Source organism: Plodia interpunctella, chromosome 13 (assembly GCF_027563975.2).
Source record: "Plodia interpunctella isolate USDA-ARS_2022_Savannah chromosome 13, ilPloInte3.2, whole genome shotgun sequence".
Taxonomy (NCBI): domain Eukaryota; kingdom Metazoa; phylum Arthropoda; class Insecta; order Lepidoptera; family Pyralidae; genus Plodia; species Plodia interpunctella.
Window position 1 is genome coordinate 3,275,785 of NC_071306.1, and position 12,830 is coordinate 3,288,614.

General features: G+C 32.1%; 1 protein-coding gene across 9 annotated transcripts in view; it reads left to right on the forward strand.

Moving 5' to 3' along the window:
• Pgant9 (Polypeptide N-Acetylgalactosaminyltransferase 9) overlaps positions 1-12,830 on the forward strand; it is a 183,416-nt gene that overhangs the window by 42,266 nt on the left and 128,320 nt on the right. The window lies entirely within an intron of this gene.

The following is a 12,830-nucleotide window of genomic DNA, read 5'->3' on the forward strand; positions in this document are numbered from 1 at the left end:
TGCCTTAGTTGCAACTTAATTACAAAGTTTAAGAAAATAGTCTTCAACTGTCATAACAGTATATTAAGAGAACTTGTTGACTGCGAACTTAGAACTACAGTTAAATGTTGAACTAACAAGAAGTTTTCTTATCAGACTTTTAGAATGAAAGATGAATTGTCTGCAGTGTAAAGGAAAAATGATGAGGAAAATGTTTCCACATTGAAATCAAAATGCCATTCCATGTGATGGAGGGAACTTGACGATGTTGTGCGTATATGAGTAATTTTATATCGATAAATGTTAGTAGTCAATACTCGTAATATTTACACGTTGACTAGTTGCAGTCACACACGCGTCGTGCATTTTCAATCTCAGTGATTTGCGACGATTGGTCTAAAATGAATTTTTAGTCCTTATTCTATTATTAATGATTCGCATCCAATGCCGTTAGGGCCGAATACGGCCGTTAAATACAGTGCAAAAACTATTTAATAGTTAGTTTTGTTCAGACTGCGTGCGGCGCGCGTCTTACAGCGAACAAAAATTCCTATAGAAAATTTAAATCATTATAATTTGAATTAAAATTACAGTAGTCTTACAGCAAAACGTTCCCTAAGTTTTGCTGTAAGACTATTATAATTTTAGTACAAGATTATTAGCAAGGGTCGGACGTCAGACATGATAACAAAAAGTTGTCATAAAGTAAGCAGTAAACGGACCGCACAGCGTTTCCGGGTTTTATGGGGGCATCGTAAACAAATACTCGTATTTTACCCATGTATTTTACTGTCCGCACTAAGTACTAATTAACATGTATTTTTTAATAGTTCCTTGTTATTTTATTCTTTAAACGGTATATAATTTTTATGTTCATTGGTTTTTTATGAGGATTTTTAGTGTTATGTAAACTATATTTTTACGTGTTTGAAACTTCATTTTTCAATTTATTTTTCCATTTCAGTTTTTTGTTAAGAGGGTTTGTTATTTAAATAAATTAAAATAGGAATATATGTCCGCAAAGGAACGGGGCATAGACTGTTAATTACGATCACATAGAAATTGACTATACTTACCTAAATTATTTTAATTTGAAAATCGTGTCTAAATTCACATAAAATCTTTCATCAAGATTATTAGGTTAATTATTTCAATTACGTTCTTTGAATTTTACAATACTTCATTAAATACGTGCAAAGTTCTTCAATTTAAGACATTTTCATTCATTCATTCAATTGAGGTCAAGTTTATTTACGCCGGCAGTGAATTCTAAGTTGTGACTTTAATTGTTCTCGAATATAATTAACTTCCAAATGAAATCAAAAGTGTTAGTTAAGTAAATTACCTTCGTAATACGTTGCATAATTAAGTTAATTCCCGGGGCTGTATCGAACACGTGTTCAAGTGAAATGTTGAATTTTTAATTTAACCTCCGAAAGTAGTATGTATATTTTTGTGATAAATCAATCGTCATTACTAAAGTTGTTATTATTGAGCATTGGCGTTTTACTATTATCAGCAGTGGTCATTGAATTGTAGCTTGGGTAGTCAAGATGATAATTACCAGAGGTAGACCTTGTTGCATAGGTTGTCCACTTGGATACCTCATTCTCATCTTTTTCAGCTGCCAAATAGTAGGACAGGCGCATCAAGTTACCCTGAAACTCTATGTAATAGTGACGAATTTGCAATGAATTTAGGTAGGTTGGTGTGCTGTTGACTGTACTTGCATTGTTGTGTTCCGTTGATTTGACTGCCTTAAAAACCTGAACACGTGTGTGACACTTTTGATAGCTTTTTTTGCGTCGCCTACTTAATATAAAAGAATTCACGAATATATATCTTCTTCTAGGGGCGCCTCTTCAACTACGTTAAGTAGTTTAAATCGTTCGCCTGTGAGAAAGGTCCCAAGTTCGAATCCTACTCGTGCCACGTCATGCATGTTATTCATGTGATTGTTATTCGGTTAAAGAACACATGGTCAGGAAACCTGCACACTGGTTGACAGTTTAAGTTCACTAGTGTGTGCATGCGATTGCATGTCACTAGATGCGGTAGGTAGTTGTAAAGCCATGTCAGATGCCTTTAGGCGACTCGAATAAAATTTGACACCTGTGTTAGCAATCTCATAACTCACTCGAAAAATAATAATGGTCAAGTCCTTCGTATTCTTTGGTCGGCGGAACATTTCAGCTGCACTCGTTCGTTCTAGAATGTTCCTTAATTTTTTTTCTGCGTCGCGAATCTTACCAGCCAGTCCAATATGAGTGCGATAAAAAAATACAATTGCCGACAGCAGCGCATACGCGATCACATGCCGCGCATACGCGAAACCCCATTCGCACGTTTTTATTTGCAATCGGGGCCTAATGATTAATTAATTAGAACACTTTTTCACTCCCCGCAGCTCGCAAGTGAATTAGGATCTATAAACGTGTAACAGTTACATAATTGATGTACAATTACGTCTGAGTTTACGTGTGTTTTCAGTTTGATAACGGTTGTGTTCTGGAAAGTTTTGGAGATTGAAAATCCTTGTTCTTTACGTTTTAGGGGAGAATTTTATGTTCCTTCTTGGGTTACTAACTGTAAATATATTTTTTGGAATTTACAAACAACTTTTAAAATGGAAGAAATGGTTCAACGAAATTGTGATTCTTTAAATGTATTATATAAAGGTACCTGTAATATAAGACCTGGGATCAAAATATCTAGATAGAAAACATTAAAACTTTTCCTTTGACCTTGACGAGATCAAGATTTGCTTTTAAATAATACTGTCACTAATTTCATCAATAATAATTATAAGAAGGCATAGGAAACTTTACGTTTCAGGTAACAACCTGAGCTTAATATTACGTAATATTTGAATTTATTGGCTAATGAATTACTAATTAGTACATCCGCGAAACACGTAAAATGTTAAGTAATATTAAGTACTTAATATTAAGTATAATATTATTGATATATCCATTTTAAGCTACATACGACCTTTTTGATATTGCGTGGATGAACATTTTACGTGTTTCGCAAGTATACTTCACAAGATAGTGAAAAACAAAGCTTTCCTCTTTTAAACCACTCAACAGATTTTAATGCACTTTTCACAATTATTTATACATAAATTACCCAATGCGATGTTGAGCGACTTGGTCGCTAGTCAATAATAAACTTATGTATTCGTGAACGCATCAGGAAGAAGCATAATATAATTGCAGTGATTCATTATATAGTTTTAGTGATTTTTTAATAAAATAATTTATTTTTTTCTATTTTCTTATCTTAAACAAATGTATTCATTGTAAAAATTGTTCTCCTTTGTACTTTCAGTATAATAAATACCGGTTATTTATAATTTATTCTTAATATGTAATAATCCTACAAAACGTACCATGTTTCATCATTATGCGCAACTAAGCGAGACTGAGCCTTATTTATATTCGTTTTAAGTTTAATTTCAACAAACAATGATTTACACGAAACTAGTGATATGTCTTTCTGTACACGGTTGTTGTCCGATCCAATACAAGTTGTGTACAGGCGTTCATTACGCAGACATAATAATCGAGGCATTAGCCGACGTGAGAAATGAGAACTCCCAACTGTCTTGTTCCCGTACGCTTTGTTTGTTCGGCCTCGTATTAATTCGCGATTAAGGCCGGTGTAGACCTTGTGCGTAATGCGTAGACACGCGTTTATCGTACGGAATTGTGGCTGGCCACGATCCGTGTGCATACATGCATTTATTGTAATTACATAGAGTAAACACGCACCGCTACGCATTACGCGTTTAGTCTGCACCGGCCTTTTATATATGTTTTTTTCTAATTACATAAATAAAAAACAATTTTATCAGTTTTTTTGCATTATATAATGCAAATAACACAATTACCATATATATACTATAAACTTTTTAGTTCAGTGTATTATTTGAAACCATGAATTTAAAAATCTAAATCGGCTATGACGTAATTGGAAAGAGTCTCAATCACATATTTTGTAGCCTAGGACGACCGAAGAGAGCACTATCCTAATAGTATTTTCTACTGTAGACGTTATCAAGTTACGCCTCGTTCTTTCAATAATCCGGCCCAATTAGGATTCTATCTTTTTCCGATTCGTTTTAGCAAGATTTATATTTGGCGTTTGTAAACTGACCACAAAATAGTTTTATTTGAAAATAATTTTGAATCGAATACCACGATAACCTTAAAAATTTAACGAAATAAGTTGACTATATTTATTACGTTATAACGGTACTTTAAAATGAGTTTTTTGATGAAAACATACGTCACACACCAACAACACGGCAATCACGCCACGTCACATCACAGACGTATCTCTCACAACCTATTAGCTAGATAACTTTAAAAGATTCGAATCACTTGGCTACAGAGAGAGTATAGCTTCAATGCTGGCGCTTCGAACTGGTTCCGTCGCCTTTTACCACGTGGCGTTCCACGCGATTAACGATGTCCGATCACGATCATGTTTGTATGAAATCGATCGCCGCAAACCATGGACAGTTGTCGCGTGGTAGCGGCAATCTTGTTGGCGACTCCGATGTCACTTGGCTTACAGCAGAGCGGTCAAGTGTGCATACCTGTTTAACCGCATATGGACCTTAATAGTTTCTTGTTATTTCCTTCTCGTTTCAATTTTAATGCGTCCTGCTCGAAGACTGGAATTGCGAAATGCTTAGTACTCAGTTTTTATGGGCCATAAAGTAACGTAGACGTACTAAGCTCTTGGGAAAATACGTACCTACCTACATTTAACCTCATTTTAAAATTTAGCAATGAGTTTTAGTGATGGAATTGAACGTGATAGGATTTAACATTTCTTTGTTGAGGTAAAGTTTATGAAAATAGGGAGAAAATTCTATTACATAGGAATACAGGCTTGTGGGTTATGTCTTAATGTTCAAATGTTTTAACGTAAATAACTAATATATTTTTGTAATGGTATCATACTGTCCTACATGAAAGGCACACTACGTACTGACCCATTAAATAATATATTAACGGATTATTTACTGTAGGTGGGTAGCTGCAAGTGGCTACATTTTGCGTTTTTGATCTAAAATGTCGAAACAGACAAGTCTGTTTCAAGTGCCCAATTCTAAAGCAATTTAACATTTTATAGGCGAGATTTTGAGAATCAGGCCCTAGGTCCAATTATAACATTGAAACTAAATGTATAGATATTACAATTTTATTATGCTACTTTTTTTCATAAGCTTTCGGTAATTGTTTAAACAATTTGGATTAAATTTCTGATTGTTTATAAAACCAGGAAATCTTTGGATAGCATAAAATTACACATTTACTCAGTAAAGTGCCATTGTGTTATGACATGCGATACCAATGTAAGATAATATTCGTTTGTTAGGATAAGCTTGTATCATGATTACATTGACTTACTGGGAATTATATTAATAGTATTTTAACTGTAGCCTGTCTCGTCCTAAAATAAAACCACTCTTTATATGAGACAAATAAAAACAGCATTCGCACAGAAGGTTACCTCTTAGTATGGTGGTCGATCGTGTAAAGTCACAGGCGAATTTTAAAAATTGACTTCCAAATCTGAAACCACCTATTTTAGATAGATCTGTAACACTAAACAGTGGTTATAGTTAACCACAGTGGTTAAATATCGAGATATATTTTATTGCTTAAAATACGGCAGATGCCTAGAAAACAATTTGAATGAGCGTTTTTGCGACTTTTATCTTCGGCAGATAGAGCTACAGGAACGTTAGATCCCAAAGGGCTATATCCGGTCCAGCTAAAACTTTAAATTGAGTTTGACAGCTGATCGGATGTGTCACGTGATTGTTATATAATTGGGCAATGACTACACAACATTAGATATGGCTATTACGAATAACAAATTTTGCCATGTACAGACAAAAGCATATCAAGCTATCCAAATTCATTGAAGATTCGTTGCTATTATCGTTGTAGTTCCATGCAGGTTAATTTTATTTGCTGTGGAATGTACATTCAGTATACGCAAGATCGATGCCTTGGATCAAATTCTTCAATGTTTTAGATTTGTTCAGGTACCTAAGTGCACAAATTTATTACAAATCGAGCGTGAAACGAATTATTTCTACATAATATTTCGATTTAAAACGGTTATCGTGTCGTAGACATTGGTATACCTAGCGATAACTACCTTGTTATCAAAATGGTGCGTTATAAAATTTAGATTAAATTCACTCGTGCGCAATGTAACGTAAAACTACTGTTGTCAAGTATATAGGCTTGCAAAACACTGAATGAAATAATATTTTTATGAGATTAAAAAAAAAGCGCGCAAATCCGCACACTAGCGCTATACCATCGTATTTATTAATGAAAACCAAACAGTGTACACTTATAAAGAAATTATATATTATTATAGTTTTCCATTAAACAAAGCATATATAATTTTCTGATAAAATAAAATGGTTGCTTCTCATGAGATTCGTTTTATAAATAATCAAATATATCAGTGGCCATTTTCAAACTATAGACCAATGAAATGGGACAGTCTTATGGGAATATATACCAGAGTTTACAAACATTGAACAAGTCAAACATAGAACATTAAACAGCACATATTGTGTTATCATTGTGGCCGAATATTGGGCTTCAAAATGTTGTTCAGGGATTATGTTGTGTAGAGATTTTTGGGAGTGAAGGTGAAGTTACGACATGAACCCAATTTGTAGGAATTTTATATACTTAATTTTTGTTGTTGAGTTGTACCGTCAAATTTGACGTTAATTTTAAACGGCGCGCCACTGATGTTTAGACAAAGTGGCGTAACTTTGCGTTTTTCTTGTTCAAATCTTACCTGTTTTATATGTAGGTAATTAAATACTTTGCACGAAGGTAACATTTTCATTTTTGATGGACGCACATATAATTCGAGGTATGTTATAGTAGTGAACATCAGTGATGGCGTCTATTTCTGTTTCACTTACCATGGTGTACATCTGTGACAGGTTGAATACGCGATTTTGTTATTGTGAATTAAGCGAATATTCGGATAATAAGTTACCGAACTTTTTACTACTAATTTCCACAAACAACATAACAAAACACCTAAAACAAGCAATATTGATTGGGAAGAGAAACGAAGAGAAATAAGCGAATCTAACGTGAAAAAAATCCCTTCAGTTGCCGTCGAATATCTTAAACACAATATATTAAACACAAAAGTTGCATAATATATTAAACACAAAAGTGGCATGTTGTGGGATATGGATCGTTTTCGCTTAACTACATCCGTATACTTCGCCTACTTGGAGCATTATTTTGTCATAAAGAGAAACAGCAATTCAACGAAGTGTAATTTAATAGGAAAATGAAGCAAAAATATTCATAGCACAGAAAAAATGGGGAGCGAAGTTAACACGGGAGTAATCTCCATAAAATACTGGGGCATTATGATGTCCTGTCCTGTTACAAATTAAATTCTTATCGTGACGGACCTTATTAAGGAAAACGATTTAATAAAGCAACTGAATGTTTTTTTTTATTATTTTGGTCTTTAGATTATTTCGTTACATCCGCAATTTTGTCGCATATTTTTGATTGATAAACAATAATATTTTTTTTAGATATGTGAACATTATCACCGTGATGTTTTTGTAAACGGATTTTTTCTTTTTTTTCAGGTACGTGCTTGGATTTCTGTAAGTACGGACTTCTCAAATGGCAAGTTTTTTTTCTTAAACTATTTAGATGCTGAACAAAGGCCTCCTCTGATTTCTTCCACAAACAAATCCCTGTCTTTAATACTAATATATAATAAGAGAAGATTTTCCAAGCAATTAAAATTGTTTAAAACTTTACCTAGTATTAAAATGTGGCTTTGTATTCACTTACACCCGTTAAATAATTAAATTGGCCATATAAATAGAGCTTAACGGAATCCCTAATCGTACATTTAAGCCAAAACTTATTTAATCCGGGCCTTAACTCCACTAAAACCTAACAACGTATCTGGAACGAGATTTCACGTCAACTGTGTGCAATATAGTCTTTGTCCATTATACATTACTACTTGTAAGATACCAGCAACTCACAGGACTAGAAAGCTGTCATTATGATCAACAATTTCTTTTTTCTTTTCATTTCTGTTTAAGTTAAAATTCATAATTTTGTAATTTTTACATAAGCTATGAAATTCAACTTTTAGGTGTAGGTATTACTATTTTTATGTTGTTGCTGTGTTCGCATCAAGAAGACTTGTCACTTTACATATTTATTTTAAGCTTATCTCTTATGTTTGTTACTGTGTCATGTCAGTTTTGTGAACATTAAAAAAACGTTTGTTCTTTGAGTTTTGAGGTAATTTCATATAGTAAATAAATAAAAATGATTTTTCTAGTTTCTATTGTTATGTTCTGTTATTAATTGTCTATGTTTGTGCTGTAAAAATTGTGCCGCTTTTTTTAAAGTAAAAAGAATAATTCTTTAATTACGTATTATATTTATTATGATGCTTTTAATAATTTCATTGTAGCAATATAAAAGATAAACAAAATAAAAAAACTTCACTTGACTAGATTTATTATTAGCGAAATATTTTAAATTTAGATTTCACACGAAAATCGTGCCGTCATTGACAATGGAAGCAAACTGGCGCGCTACCTCGAGATTCAGGACCAATTACTGAGAACGTTTCAACCTTACCACGGTCCCGAGTGATACTAAAATATCGACCCTTCGGGACCATTAATGCCCAATTCCAGCCGATAAGCCATATTCGCCCATTTCAGGATATGAAGTAACGATTGAGTGTTTCGAAGTTAATCTATTTGCCCTTTCATGATTTATTGAAATGTAGTAGAAGCCAGCGGCAACAGTATATATTTTGTAGATACCAGCTTAAGTAAATTTGGACACCTATGTTATTTAAAGTATGAGTGAGAATATACAAGACCCAATTCTACGGATAGATCGTCATTATTTTCCTTATCTATGGCGCAATATGACTTTTATTTCCATAACTCACACCTACTCTTAACATCCTCTCCTCTCTCATACTACATTTTCCTTTCTCATACATAAATTAATCTCTTTCTTTGTCTGTCTCTTCTCCTTTGACCATTCTCCTGCGTATTCTATATTCTTTTATTTCATCAAATGTTGGTCTGCAAATTTTTGCGCTGCCCCATTGAAATGTATATAAGTAGTAACTGTAACCGACTGTACTGAAGAAACGTAACATATTGTTACTTGTCGTTATACTTTTAAGTTTAAATAATTACCAAACTTTGGCAATTTGAAATAGAAAGTGGGAGTACCGAAAGATAATAAAATAATATACAATTTACTAAATTAAAATTAATTCAGTTTACTTAGCTTTGGTCGTATAAAACCAGAATTCTGAATATTGCTATTCCTATAAGTATTACATAAGACTTTTATAACTTTTTTCTTTATGGCTCATTTAATATTCTATCAAAGTTTTATGAAGTTTCAATAGATGAGATATTGAAAAAACTTTAGTTTATAATAAACTCAAAGTGAAAAACATAAAAATATCACGAAAAATATCTACGAGTATAAAGAAATAAAATTGTACGAATATGATTTGTAGCGGAATTATGATTCCACTGATACTGTTTGCTATTTTCTGAATTTAAACGTAACTTTACCGTTACCTTACGATTTTCTAATGTTCAATATGTTTTGAAACAAGATGTCTATATCATAAATAATGATTTATAAAGTGTCTGATTTTATATGTAATATATCGAAGAGATAGCGTATGTCTTGGATTTATCTAGCAGTTAATTTATCTGACAGACTAAAGCATGATATATTATCAGAAAGTGACAAGCTCTTAAAGCCAAGTCGTAGTATTATAAAAATCATTCCGGCAACTATCACATGTCATCATCATCATACGGATGAACAATAAAAACTTTTAAGTTCTGTCACGACGCAGGAGTTAAAAGGTCATATTCACACCAAGTGACCAACCAATTACATTCATTGTTTAGAGTTGTCTCGTCCAATCTCGCCATTGTTCGCCCTTGTTAAAGATTGTGTTTGGAAATAATGACGCACTATACACTGTCAACACGTAACATGCTCATTGTAACTGGCCTTTATTTAATTTTCCGGATCCTAATGTTGTCATTTGCTTTTTTCATTTATTATCGTAAATTTGGTAACCGAATAAACCTTCAACGTAAACAATGTGAAATAAGCCTTACTTAAAGTGTTGTCAGAAATGACTTAAAAATAGGTCAAAGCGATTTTTTTATCGACGTATATGCTCTTGCAGATCGAGGAGATTTTTATAATTTATGACAACCGCTATAGAAAATAGGTGCGTCGCCTTGCACTTTTACTTAAGTATATAAATAAATTAGATTAAACAGTAACAGTAAAAAGTAACTTAAACATTTAAACGGGCCATAAAAATAAGTCGAGAAATTTAAATCTACCCGCTGGGGGCTATGAACCTCAAAATTATGTGAAACAATTTGTGTAAAATTTCGTTTCAAAAGTACCATTTTGGGAAAACAAGATGTAAATACAAATTTTTTAACAAAATATTTATTCCTTATGAACTTTAGAAACTGTTAATATTATGACAGATCTGAAAGTTCGTAAGTTGAAATCATTGACACCTAAAATGATAACATAGTAATGTTACTAATTCAAATTAAGGGAGATTAAGGTGAAAAAAAATTAATTTCCAATATATGTAAAAAAAAAGTTTATTTAAAACAATAATTTTCTTTTTCATGAAATGTATTCCTGACACTGCACTAGACAATTAATTTATTATTTCATAACAATAATACTGCACCACAAAAATTCTAACAACCTAGCAATCGATAAACACTTTTGTTCCAATTATTAACCTGTACTGACGGCATATCGTGGATGTGTGATATTACGATTACTACAAAGCAATGTACATCAGCTGTTGATAGCCTATAATGGTCTCAATCTTCCAATCTCAGAGGTACAATGTCCTCCCGAGTTCCGTCTTTGTTAGACCTCGAGTGTCGATACAGCCTAATGTGTTTGCTGGGCACTCTTTTTTTTCTTTTGCCCCTTTTAAGAGCGTCTGTCGATACTTTTTACCTTTGTTGGACGTGAATGAATTGTAAACATTTAAATTGTAAATTGTTTTAGAGATCCGTATTTAAATAGTACTATATTATCGTAGCATACATTTAAATTTTTTGAGATGTCATAATAATTATAATGTCATGATTAAAAATACACAGATTTTGTCAAAATAAAAAATAATCTTAGATATATACTTTTGCAATCTAGATTGTTGTGAAGGTTATATATATATATATCACATATTTTTAAATAAATTATTTATTAAATAATGTATTTTTATTATTAATTTATTATTTAATAAATAATTTAAATTTTTGAATAAATAATTGTAATATATATTTATTTTACCATACCAAAGTGCATTTATTGTTTGAATAAATGCACTTTGACTACAATTAAATAATAACCGAAGATTTGAGAGCTGATCAAATTTCATAGACTACGAAAAATTCAGTCATCATAACCTTCATAACAATCTAGAATGCAAAAGTATAAATACAGAACCAACGCTGTGTGATTACTTCTTTCTTGTTACAACTTTTTTGTTCCATTGCTTGCATCATCTCATTGAAACTGGTTTCATACAGATACTTTTCATAAATAGTTGAAATACACAAAGGGATCTAGATAGTTTTTTGTGTGTAAATAATACGGGAAATTCTTGAGAAATACTATATGTATACTTACTTATTTCATAATTATTCTTATAATCTTAATTCATGACCTTATATGCCTTTAGGCGCTTTGAATGAAATCTGAGACCAGTGTCGGCAATTAATATACTCGAAAAGAAGAAGATGACATTTTAAAACTTTATAGAATTTTGTATAAAAATTGAAATAGAATCGTTCATACATCAGCATTAGTTCAGCACAATCTATCAGGTTATGGTAGATGAAATATATAGAATACATACTTGAATCTCATAGATGAAAAACTGGCTTCATGCATTTCTGGAAGTCAGTTTAAAATATTAACTGCCCTTATTTCTGGTGGGAAATAACTAATAACTATTTATTTACTATCGTCAGAGGATGTAAGCTGTAAAAGTAAGCGCTATCGCCGCGAATCAACAAAGTCATAATTTTTAATTACCAAGGGATTTACCATTACTTTTATTGTGTTGTTGTTATATTTTTACCTTTTGTTTTTCTGTTCTATTGAAATTCCTATTTGTTATTATCTCATCATAATTATGTGTTGATTTATTTTAATAACTGACACTATGAATTTTTTCAACAGACTTGTGGATATTTTTAGCTAACTTAGAAAATGTGATATGACACCGAAAGAGATGAATCGCAGTAAATAGATAGGTCCTATCATTACTATCGTCTAGGTAAGATGATTTTTTAAAGTTTTATTAGCTACCAGGTAAATGGTAGGGGATCTAAGAAGTCCTACTGTTGTGGTTAGGTCTAATAGATATAAGATTAATTTGAGAAGGTTTACGTGCCCGTATTGTGAGCGAATTAGTCAAGTAAAATAAATGTCTTTTGTTTCAATAGACAAAGCCATAACTAAGCAATAAAGATCGCAACTAGCTGACGTCAATTTACGAGAATAATGATATAGCAAAAGCATTTGTATTAGAATAGTTACGTTCATAGACACTGCAGGTGTTTGCATTTCAATTATATCAGCGCTTGCGTACCTAAGTGCGAAATGAATTGGTGTACTTTTAGTTTAGTGTAGTTTTAACTACTACAAACAGAGTCATATTCAATAAAAATATCTAAAACCAAGAAATAATAT